The sequence below is a fragment of the Equus quagga genome, chromosome 15 (genome assembly GCF_021613505.1).
Source record: "Equus quagga isolate Etosha38 chromosome 15, UCLA_HA_Equagga_1.0, whole genome shotgun sequence".
Taxonomy (NCBI): domain Eukaryota; kingdom Metazoa; phylum Chordata; class Mammalia; order Perissodactyla; family Equidae; genus Equus; species Equus quagga.
The window spans coordinates 59,963,594-59,975,616 of NC_060281.1; the positions used below are offsets into that span (position 1 = coordinate 59,963,594).

General features: G+C 47.4%; 1 protein-coding gene across 14 annotated transcripts in view; it reads left to right on the forward strand.

The window, feature by feature from the left end:
• SLC22A23 (solute carrier family 22 member 23) overlaps positions 1 to 12,023 on the forward strand; it is a 157,090-nt gene that overhangs the window by 124,355 nt on the left and 20,712 nt on the right. The window lies entirely within an intron of this gene.

The following is a 12,023-nucleotide window of genomic DNA, read 5'->3' on the forward strand; positions in this document are numbered from 1 at the left end:
CCCAGTCAGGGAGGTGGTGGGGTGTGGGCTCTGGCTCAGATGGTTTGTATTTGAAAGGTTAGCTTGCAGGTGAGTTGTCTGCTATCTCTAGGAATTGGCTCACCCTGAGAGGGGGAGTCTTCCTTCCCAGAAACATCAGAAAATACAAGAAATAAAAAGACACGATTAATACACAGCCATACGGCAGCTACAGAGTTACAGAGCGCTCTGAAAGGAAGTGCAGGAGGAGCCAGCCAGCAAGAGGTGGCAGCAGCAGAGGTGTGATGTGCCCGGGGATTGGACAGGGTTTGGCAGGGGCTGTGGTGGGTACAGGTGGATGCTGGAGATGGGGAGGATGGGATGCGTGAATGATTCGTGCCCCAGCAAGTGGAGCCAAGATAGGAGATTAGTGTCATTGCACGAGCTGCCTGGGGATGCTCATAATTTCCAGGTCCAGGCCCCACCAGCTGTTGTTTTCCTGTGGGCTTTAGGTAAAGGAAGAGCTTCAGAAGCTGAGTGGCCCAAGAGAAGGGAAGGATGCACTTGCTCAGATGTTGTTACTGCAGCATGCTTTGCAGAGTCAACTTTAGGCACGTTGTTGTGAAGCAATAAGAGAAGAAGAGTGGGTACTTGTGAATATTTTTATCTGAAGGTAAGACCGGAGGTCGTGGGTAAGTCCACTGATGGATGCCATGGCCTGAGGCTCAGATCACACGGCCTTTGTACCTCAGGACACTGGGACCGAAGAGAGATGCTTGCTTCATCCTTTTGCTCTAGCATTCATTGTCACTTCAGATAGGGCCCCAGAGTTTCGGTGTTAATCTAGAAGGAAGTCATACTGACCAATCCTTCTTCCAGAATAAATGTGGAATTCTTCCAGGGTCACAGAAAACAAATGAGAGGGGAAAGATTCAAGATCCAGAATACAAGAGGGAGGAAGAATCTAAGAGAAACTCTGCCTAAATATGCTGGGAGGCGGCAGGTGATGCCAGAATGGAAGAGGGTGCTGGTTGGAAGGGCTGCTGCTTCTAACTGCACAATCATACCAAAGGTGTCCCTTCCAGGTGGCTGCAGCCTGCTCCAGGATACGGCGCAGTGACAGAGTGCCTCCTTTGGCCAGGAGCCATTGTGCAAGGCACAGCCTGGGTCACTGTGTTTGGGGGTCAGGTGTGTGTTAAGAAAACATCTAGGAAAACTTCAGGGTGGAGAATCAGGAAGGTAGTCCATGGAACAGGTGGCATCGGGTTGTCTGGGTGGAGCTCACACAGGTGGGATGACACAGGAGTGAGAAGGCTGTCCACAGGTGTCTGGCTCAAGTGTTTTGGAGGGAACAGCAGGCGGTAGGAATTCTGAGAGATGATGAAGATGTCAGTGCTACTCTCCAGAATGTTGGTGTATGCCATCGCCATACCTTAAAACGCAAATTAAGGGTGCTGACTGCATGTGATTATTTGTAAAAACAAGTATGTGGCCATCTGCTTTGGACCCAGCATGTGCTGGGGGACAGTCATGATGCCGATTCAGGAAGGTCCCCAGTGAGGTCTCTCAGTGCGACATGAGAGCATCCACCCTTCCTCAGGCAGGGGTTGCTAGGTGTCGGGTGTTGTGGAACACACACCATGGAACAGCCAGGCAAGGAAGGGAAACAGCACACCTCGTACATCCTGTGCCTTCGCGGCAGATGCGCTGTAATGTGTGCTGGTTTGATTGTGTTGTGAAGTGTTGGGGACACGCTTTCCCCGAGCTCAGCTGCAGGCTTCAGTGGGAGGCAGCTCTAGCCATAACACTCTTGGATTAGGGGGATAGGTGCTGGGGGGATTATTCCTGTTTTTAGCCGGGGAAACCAGGGCATCAAAACGCCTTCACCAAAACGCTCAGAAGTGTGGGAAAGTCATTAGAAACTGGTTTTCGAACATCAGTGGTTCTCAAAGTGCAGTCCCTGGAGCTGCAGCGTCATCACCACCTGGGAGCCTCTTAGAAACACAAATTCTCAGACCCCGGTCCAGGCCTACGGAGTCGCACCGTCTGGGGGCGGGCCTCACACTGGGTTTAAGAAGCCCTCGGGATGCTGAGGAGCGCTCAAGTTCCAGAAGTGCTATTGTATGCTGGGCTACCCATCACAGAAGAAGCCAGGCGTCCTGCCTGTGGAATAAGGGACCTGGTGCACTTCGAGAAAGGATGTTGTCAAGGAGGCACAAGAGGAGGTCTGAGTCGGCTGTGGAGAACATACACTTCTCCTAGGAAGAGGTTTCTCGGTCCTGTAGGCAAATGAAGCAGATGCCATCCTGGAGGGTCAGTGGCCATCACACAGGACCTTGCCAGGCCAATTCTGCTGCGGACAGCAAAGTTGTCCTGATCGTCCCAGATGGCAGAAGACATAGGAATTCCTGGAACTGATGAAAGAAGGAGAAAACATCTCAGTCTGGATCTAACCATTTTCTCTGCACTATGAGAACGTAAACCTGTATTCACGTACATTCTGGAATTGTAAACTGTGGCCCGAGACTGAGGCTCGTGGGCGGGAAAGCCTTCTCCACCTTGCTGACCTGCCCTCCACGTGGTCAGCGGTGGGCATCTCTCTAGCAGTTTTTGCCTTCAGATGTGTCCCTTCACCCTGCAGGGGAGCACTGGGGGGCAGTTTTCTTTCACACCCCGCAAGACTTTTAGCCGAGTACCTACCTAGGAAGGATTCTCATTTCAGACCCACGTAACTGCTTCAAGAAAGAATAGCAGATGTGGCCGAGATGCGTGAAGATAGTGAATTATTAACCCACTTCGTTCAGTTGGAATTTCATTCTGAGGAGGAAAAAAGTGCTGTTGGCAATCAGTGTGATCATGGGAAGCAGTAAGAAGGTAATAGACCGTATGCGAGTCAGAGAAAGATCAGGCACCTGCCTGACAGCCTTCCTGCGGTGAGTACCAGGATCAGTTCCCCAGGGAAAGATAAACCTCGCAACAGAGGAAGTTAGAGCCCCCATCACTAGAAATTCACCTAATTCCTAATTACGGTAGAGGAGTAAAACAATGAAAACCCTTAGGAAAAAAGATATATGCTAAAAGGGATTGTAATTTCTTAAATTTTCAAGAAAAACACCATTGTAAATCACTCAAAAAGCCTCAGGTTAGACAAATATCCAGCAAAGAAATTTACTAACAATTCCAATATGTAAATGGTCCTAAATATCATTGGCTCTTTTAAATATCATCAGAAACATTTTCCAGAATAATACTAATTTTTAACATTTCTTGGTGCTGTTGGGCCCCAGGGATGGGACCCAAAACGCTGGGCAGAGAGGGAGACCGCTGGCCGCCCAGAGCGCGTGCGCCTGGCCCAGAGCCACGCTTCCCACCCAGGAAATTTTCTCTTCTAGTTCCTCCTTCTTATTTAGTATATTGTTTAACATTTACAAAAACGTTCTTAACAGCGTTGCAATATCAACGCCTTCCCTAATGGGGACTCAATAAAAATTTATTAAGTGGATGAATTAATTTTGCTTCTTGTCATTGTTGAAATGATTTTAAAAGACCATTTAAAAATTATATATTTATTCATTCCGGTGGTTATCAGCCTTTTTTTCTTGCCTATGCACACTTGACGAACACAACACCTTCCTCCATCAAAAATAGTTTTATTTCGAAAGGGGGTCAAAATCCCACATTATGCAAACCCTGCAACAGGTGAAATCAGGGCTCAGGGCTCCCTGCAGACCACGGGGGCCCCCAGGCCGGTGGCGCGCAGTCCCGCCCTGCAGGAAGGCCTGTTCCACAGAGGGTGGAACAGGGCAATCATAAAGAGCATATGGCCTCTGGGGGCTGGACTAAATCTGCAATAATTATTTTTACTGGTTATCAGATAGTTTTGGGAGACTTATAAGAAAGTTAAAGCAAAAAAAATTTTTTTTAGTCCAATCCTCTTTGTCTACAAATTATCTAGATGGGGAAGGATTAGGTAATACTGACAAAAGACAAACATATAGAAAAAACGGCAGCCCACATTGCAGTGGTAAAAGTTGAATGAGCCATTAAAAGTGAGATCAAAATGTTCTTTAAATTGATGTTTTGGGACTTGCTGATGGCGTGGAATTTTAGGGAGCCCTCAGGCAAGAGGCGGCCCCATTTTTAACTTGTGCATAGGAGAGAGGATAGAAAATAATAGGAACCCCTGTGGTCAGCAGAGCCGCTTCCAGTTGAAGCAGAGACAGACCTGTGAGAGTGGGGCCGTGTGCTGTCCCAGGGGATCTAGCCTCTGCTCTAAAGACCCTTGCTCGAGCGCCACACCGTGTCCTCGCTGTCCCCATGCCTAGAATGTGCTCTGACATTCCCTGTCACTACCCCACCCCAGCCTGAGGAAGCTGGGGATTGCTTAAGGCCAGCTTGAGGATGGCTGAGCCTTTAAACCAGGCAGACGGCAGGGAGCCAGTGTGTGCGCGTGTGTTTTGTGGGAGTGGTGGGGTTGAGCTGTTGGCAGCTGGCAGAAATCAAGTAGATGGCCCTCTGGTGATCCTTGTCTAGTGACAGCTGCTAAGTGGTTGCCCCCTGGCAGCTGGCAGAAGTTCACATGGATGGATAAAGAGAGTGAGGCCAAGCAACCCAGCCCTCCATCAGTTGGTGTTATAGGCTCTGTGACAAAGCCCACGTCCCGTGCAACAAGAAGTACGAGTCCAGGACAGGAGATCAGGACAGCCTTGCTTAGGTGTCAGGATTTGGGAACAAGTCGTGGCTGTTTCTGTTGGAGTTTGAGAGGTGAGTGTGGTAATGGCAAGAAACCACTTTCCAGAGCCAGGTGTGAGGTCAGGCGGGACTGGTAGGGGCCAGCCTGACGATGAGTCAGTGAGTTTGTGGCCTCTGTTGTTGTCCTGCCAGGAACAAGAGTGGAGTTGGGAGAAGCTGGCTCCCCAGGGAGGGGTTGACTGGGCACCCTAGACAGGCCACTAGTACAGAGGTACCAATGAAATTCCAGGGAGAAGCAGAAGCAGCACAAGCCCGCTGCTACTCCTGCCCACTTATCACCTCAAATTGTTTTTCAACATCACATTTTTTTTTATCATTTGTAAAAATACCAAATTAATTCCCCTACAGCATTACATTTTGAATGCCCTGTGTGGCTTCTACTTTCTGCAGCCTGATAATTGCTTACATGGGTAGATTAGTTAAAGGAGCAGAGGGAGGAAGTGGAGAAGACTCACCAGCCACATTCAAGGCTACAGAATGTTCTTAGGTGAATTCCAAGTGTTCATCTGTTTACAATGTGGACTTAGGAACATTTTAAACATCCCGATTGTTAGACATTCAGAGTTGCTTAATCTTTATAAGGCTAGCTCCGAAAACAGTTTAGGGGCTGATTTCCCTCTGCCCAGCAGAAGCCCAGAGCAACACTGGGATGTTCAGTGTCTCTTTCACCTTGCAGGAGGCAGCGGTTACCGTTGCCCCTTGAAACGAATCCAGACAGAGAATGTCAGAGCCAGGGCAGGGGATGGGCCTTGCTGTCATTTCACACCCTGCTACCCACTCTGTTCTACAGATGTAGGGAAACTGAGGCCTGGAGGGTAGGTGACTTGCCCAAGGTCACAACACTGGTGTATAAACTCAGGGCTCCTGATATATTCCCTCCAAAATTTGTCTATAGTGGGAGAATTATGGAGCTTAGCTGTATATCATTTTGAAAAACAATAGAGACACAAAGTTCTGAGTTTATGTGGGATGGCCATTTAAATTATGAAAGAATTGCTTGTTTTGCAAAGAGATTTAAAAGTTCGTTTACCTTAGGAAGACTTTGGGGTTCAACCATCCTAAGAGCCAATTTTTATTTGATTTCATGATACTCATCCCTTCTCTCTAAATTATTAAATTTAGCTCAAATCACGAACTTGGATTTTGTTAAGAAGAGTCGATTCATATCCTTTTGCTATCCTCTGAACTGAACCTACTTACCTTTATCTTTTTTACACCACACAGAACTAAAGTTAAAAAAAATTCCAAGTGAAAGCTTTTCCGCTGGAACCGACCTGTATTCTTTAAGAGCTTTGAATCAGAAACTTAAGACATTCTCCCAACTGATATTTCATTCAATTCTAGACTTTGATTTAATTTTTTTATGTCAAGAATCTTTTCAGAATTTTATAACCCTGTGATCCTTGGTGATACCCCAGTGTCAATGGCTGGAATCACCTCTTTAAATCAAAAGCATCCAGAGTACAGTCTACGACTTGTTTCACGTACGCATTCAGGGAAACTTCATCTCCACAAGGCCTCTCATGACCCTGCTCCTCCAGTCTGCCCTGAGTCCTTCGCACTGCATCGGATGATGGATTGCACAGAAGCCCTTACCCTGTAAGGCGTTTGCTAACGTACGTGTTTTTCTCTGCTGGCTGGCTGATGGTGCTCAGGACACATTTGCTCGATGAATGATGGAAAGTTGCATCACAAACTTGAAGGCATTCCTGTCTACACATCACATATGACTTGAGGATAAAATTAATAAAGTATTAGTAGTTAATCTTATTTTCTTCCTATATTTTCTTTATGAGTAAATGTCCTAGTACAGTAATCTAAAGAGGATAGACATGCTTTTAGTCTAGAGAATTGCCAAGCTGGCATTTATCAGAGCAGGTGCTAAATGAATTAGCAAAAAGGCAGCCTAAATAGTATACTTGTCTGGGTCAGATTCTCCAGTTGGGTGGACGGAATACTTTGTTTTATTTTTAAATGTCAAGGGAAAAATACCAACTTTATAGTATTATGAAAGGATGAGAGTATTGAGTTTTCCTTGCTGATTCTACTGAGTGCCTCTTCAGGTTTCAGGGACTAAGATGCAGAAGGGATCCACGAGTGTACGTCAGGTGGGCTTGAGACACGGCCACATAGTAGAGAAAGCAGGAATGAAGACAACAATGGGAAAATGTATCAGAAGCGACACACTACTGTTAAGTTGTAAAGTATCGTGGTCTGAAAGCCTGTGGTGGATCAGGGGTCGATAGGGCGCCCCTTGTTTGAATTGCACACGGACCTGCAGCTTTGAGGAACAACATCTCGTGGTATCAATTAGGAAAGCACAGAAAACTGTTCTGTCTTGATATAGTAACATCATTTCCATGATACCGTTGGGAAAATGGTTGCTTGCAAATAAATTCTGCGTATAACTCTTTAATAGTCAGCACTTTATTGTAACCATTTGGTGGCATCTTTCTACAATATTTTTTTCCTGCTTCTTAAGCAATACTGTAAACATAGTGTGATATGGAGAAAATTACACTGGTCTAAGGGTATAAAGACCAAGTTCTGGGACTGACTCTTCCATAATGTTACCCCGGGACGGCATTGTAGGGGCTCAGCTCATCGGCTCTGTGCTGAGGGGCTGGGTTAAGTGCAAATCAGAGACCCCATCTGACTCTGAAGTTCCTTTTTGTAGCTCTGCCTTCTCTTGGCTTCCATTATGGCATCCTGCATGTCTGTGTTACAGTGTGTGGGCCTGTAAAAGGGCCCAAAATGTATGAAGTATTATACTTACCTGATTGAGGTTGGAACATCTGTGCTTTCCCATCTTGGGGGCTGTCCTGACTTCCCCAAGTCAGTGTGCCCACTCTCTGCCCCACACGGCCTTTCGCCATCCAATTCAGTTGTCTGAGTGAGAACCTCAGGGTTCTTCTCTGAGGAAACTCTCCGTTTTCAGTGGACTGCCTCTGTAATCTCCATGTTATTCAATGAGAGCCTGTTTCACTTAATTTCTGGTTCTTGGCTTTTTGTAGAATAATTGAGGCCACTGGCTAAGTGACTTAGCTGTGGATCCATCCGGTGGTTTTATGTTCCAAGAACACCCTGGAGAATGGTGCTGCTCAGGGTACTGTGAGCTTGGACCCACCTTGCATTTGAGCCCACAGCTCACAGGTAGGAAGTTACTGTGGGTTTAGTCCAGGACCTCAGGATAGAGACCACTGTGCACAGCACTTAAGGGTGACAGCTTCTGGACCACCAAGTGGCCAATTTGTGCCAGTCTGGAAGGAAGGGAATTTTTGAGAGTAAAACTGTCAATTTTCACTAAAAATGGGGGCAGTGTAATATAGTGGAAGCATTGAGATAGATGGGTGTACAAGTGCCCGGATTGGAAGAACACGCACCCACTGGGGGAGGAGTTAGCCCATGGTGGGGAAGAGGGGGCAGGGCAGGGGTGCTGGGGTTGGGGCAAAAGGTGAATGAGGACTTCTGTCTTCTCTGGAATATTTTAATTTTTAAGTAGAGGATGGATGTATCTGTGATTTCCTTGATTAAAAATTAATTTCATAGCCCAAGTCTTTGACTCCGGTTTGCTCAGCTGTAACTCACTGCTGATGGTAATCTGGCCTCTGACTGTTGCCAGAAGGAGGATGTCAGGGGAAGCAGGCAGAGCCCCGGTGGCCCAGGGAGGCACTGGGCAGACAGATACCGCACGCGCCATCCGCAGGCAGCAGCACACCGCCCCTCCGAAATGCTGAATGGTGTCAAGCTCCTGTCGCAGTCTTTGGCTGCTTGGCAGCAGATAGTCAATATTCCTGCAGTGCAGTGTCTGTGCGTTACTCGAGGAGTGATGCCAGAAGACTCGAGGGGCTCAGGTTAGGCCCATTAGGTCCAGTTCTGCCTCCAGCAAGTTCATGCTGGTTCAGGTTTCATTGCCAAGTGAGTTAAATGAAAAGGTTTTTGGATTTCAGAACCTTTTGGATTCCGGAATTGTGAATAAGGGATGGTGGACCTTCTAACCATCCTGAACGTATGTTGGAGAAGGCCTCAGGACCTATCTGTCATTTGCGTTGGGGCAGAAGGTCCGTCAGACCTGTGAGCATCAGCAGGAAGAGACAAGACTCCTGCCCCGCGGGGCTCTCCCTCTGCCCCTACGGTGCCCTCACTTCCTGCACGGCATAGGCTTTGAGCAGGACCAGTAGAGACTTTTAGTTTTGCCCACATCCTTCCTGCAGAAGCCCTGGGGCTCCTTGAAGCTCCCAGCTTAGAGCAATCCCAGCCTGAAAACCTCTCGAGTCAGGCTTTCCGTGTTCAATCCAGCTCTGCCGCTTAAAAGCTGTGTAATCTGGGAAGTGTGCTAGAACTTTGTTTGCGTTGGTTCTCCTATGTGTAAAAGAGGGATAATAATACTACCACCACATAATGAACTCTGGGCTCTGTCTGTGGCCTCGAAACCGGGGAAAAGGAGACTCTCCCTCTGAAGGGCAAGGGCTCCGTGGGTCCTGGCAAGAGGCGAGTGCAGTCCTCACTGGGAGTAATACCGAGACTGATGGGATTTCAGTAACAAAAATGTCGGCCTTTTATGCATAATGCAGGGCTTTACCTTGAAGAGAAAATGACGTCAAATACAGGTCGCTTTGGGTTTTTGTGGAGCCGTGTCACTCACCTCGCGCTCAGGGATCACACTGTCCCGTGAGCGGCGGCTGCAGGCCTCCCTGAGCCGTCCCTGCTGGGAGGCTTCAGGATCAGTGCAGGAAGAGGCCCACAGCTTGCTGGGGACACGACACCAGTGTGTACTGCTGACACTCCCTTGTGTGTTGACTCGCCCTGAGCCTGCAGCCCTCGCCGCAGCGGGAACCCTGCCCCAGTGGAGGGGGAGGCCCCTGCGCCTCCTGCCCTCTGGGCCTTCTTCCCTGCACCGCATTCCTTCATGGTCTTGATTTTCAAAATCTGTTGCCTGCTGTGGAGTAAGTTCCATAAACATTTGACGTAAGTTATTTTAAAAGGACTCAGAACTTTCCCGTGTTGTGTACCACATGTTACACTTCAGAGACTGTCTGAAAAACAGCCTGTGCTGTCTGATTCGCCTGTTACCCAGCTTTCTGAGAGGCCTTTTAAAGGAATAGAGGCCAAGTCCATCTGAACCACCTGTACCTGTATCCTGTGGGGAAGGTGGCAGCCCGGCACCGGTGTTGGCAGTGAGGCCTGCACACGCGCCCCCACGGGACGGCACGCCGTGGCCCACCTGTGCCCGGGCGCACATGCAGGCCACAACCACAGAGAGCCAGTCAAGGGCCGTGGCAGGTGGCCTGCCACGTGGTGGGTCGTCATATGGGGCATCTTGAAACCAGGAACACTTCTCAGCTGGCCTGAGTCTGTCTGGCCAGCCTCCCCAGTGTTGCTTGTAGAAGCGCCAGATCAACACGGAGGGCCCTGTGGTCACCCACTGAGGGCCTGCTGCTCAGAACAGCCCATGCGAGGAGGGCTCTACCCACATCAGGACCTAAAACCCACAGTCAGAGGAGCAGCCGACACACTTCTAGGAGCTCAACAACTTGATCAGACAGATTGGCAAAAGTACAACACAAAGAATAAGCCTGATTTAATAACTGTGTATGGAATCCTGCATGGAAAAATGGAACATGTACAAAGGTTGAGCAGATCCTGTGTCACAGAGCCAGTCCCAAGGAGTACCAATGAGCCCAGTAATGCAGACTGTGTTTTCTCATAATGATTTTTTTTTTTGAGAAAAATTGGCCCTGAGCTAACATCTGTTGCCAATCCTCCTCTTTTTGCTTGAGGAAGATTGTCCTTGAGCTAACCTCTATGCCAGTCTTCCTCCATTTTGTATGTGGATCGCTGCCACAGCATGGCTTGATGAGCGGTGTATAGGTCCATGCCCAGGATCCAAAGCTGTGAACCCAGGGCCGCTGAAGTGCAGCGTGAGAACTTCACTACACCACCGGGCCAGCCCTCGCATAATGATTTAATAAAATTCAAAATTAATGAAGCAAGATTGCAACCCCATCTCAAAACGTGTATGTTTAGAAATGTTATGTGTGTCTATGTATATATCATAGGTAAGGAGAAATCCTGATAGAAATTACAAAATATTTAGAATCAAATCACAGCAAGAAGTATATATCAAAACTGGTGAAATGTAGCTAAAATGATACCTAGATGAAAAGTTGAAGTCTGAAATGCATATATTAGAAAAGAAGAATAAAAGTTTACGATCTCTGTGTCCATCTCAAGAAATTAGAAAAAGATATGAAACCCAAATAGATCAAAAAGATGGAAATAATATAGATAAGACTATAGGGGTCAGTGAATGTGTTAGGTTATTTCATTATAAAGATAAGACCTGATAAAAATATGGCAAGATGTTAATATCTATGTAATATTGATGTCTTATGTAATATTCTGAGTGTTTCCGTTTGCTTGAATTATACTATTCAAAATTAATTTGTAAAAAACTAGAGACCAGCAAAACAAACATTAACTTTGATTATTAAAAACAGAAGCGGGGGAGGGGCCGGCTCCGTGGCCGAGTGGTTAAGTTCGTGCACTCTGCTTCAGCGGCCCAGGAGTTTTGCTGGTTGGGATCCTGGGTGCAGACCTAGCCCTACTCATCAAGCCACACTGAAGTGGCATCCCACCTAGCACAACCAGAAGGACCTACAACTAGAATTATAACTGTGTACTGGAGGGCTTTGGGGAGAAGAAGAAGGAAAAAAAGGAAAGATTGGCAACAGATGTTAGCTCAAGCGCCAATCTTTAAAAAAAAAAAGTCAGTGCCTACAATTTGAAAGGTGTTTTAGTGGCTTTCCACTTGGGCTCCTGTATGAAAGGATGGGGGACTTTCTGCATCTGTCCTGAGCCTGGGCACGCCTCCTCGGGGCCGGCACACCGCCCTCCTGCACCTGCAGGCAGCTGCACGGGAGGGCGGCTTTCACCTCTTGGGGCGGTCTCCCGGGTCTCCCAGTGTGGATTAATACTCAGATCAGACCATCCCAACTGTACCACCAAATTCAGTAAGAACTTGCCCAGCTGTTTCTGCAAAATACAGTCACAGGCAAATAGAAACTTGATTTTTGTTCAAATAAGGGAGAGACAACAGATATTAGATATCATTAGTAATGTGACTTTGAAATAAAAATTTACCCCTAATAACTTTTTCCAGTTTCCCGGGTCTTTAATCAGAGACTCTCCTGAACGTGCAGGACACATGTTGGGCAGTTACAATGTTGACTTCTCATCAGTGTCAGTCATGACTCCTCGATACTTTGTAACTGAAGTGAAATGCACTGATCACTGGAGCGCAGGGCTGACAA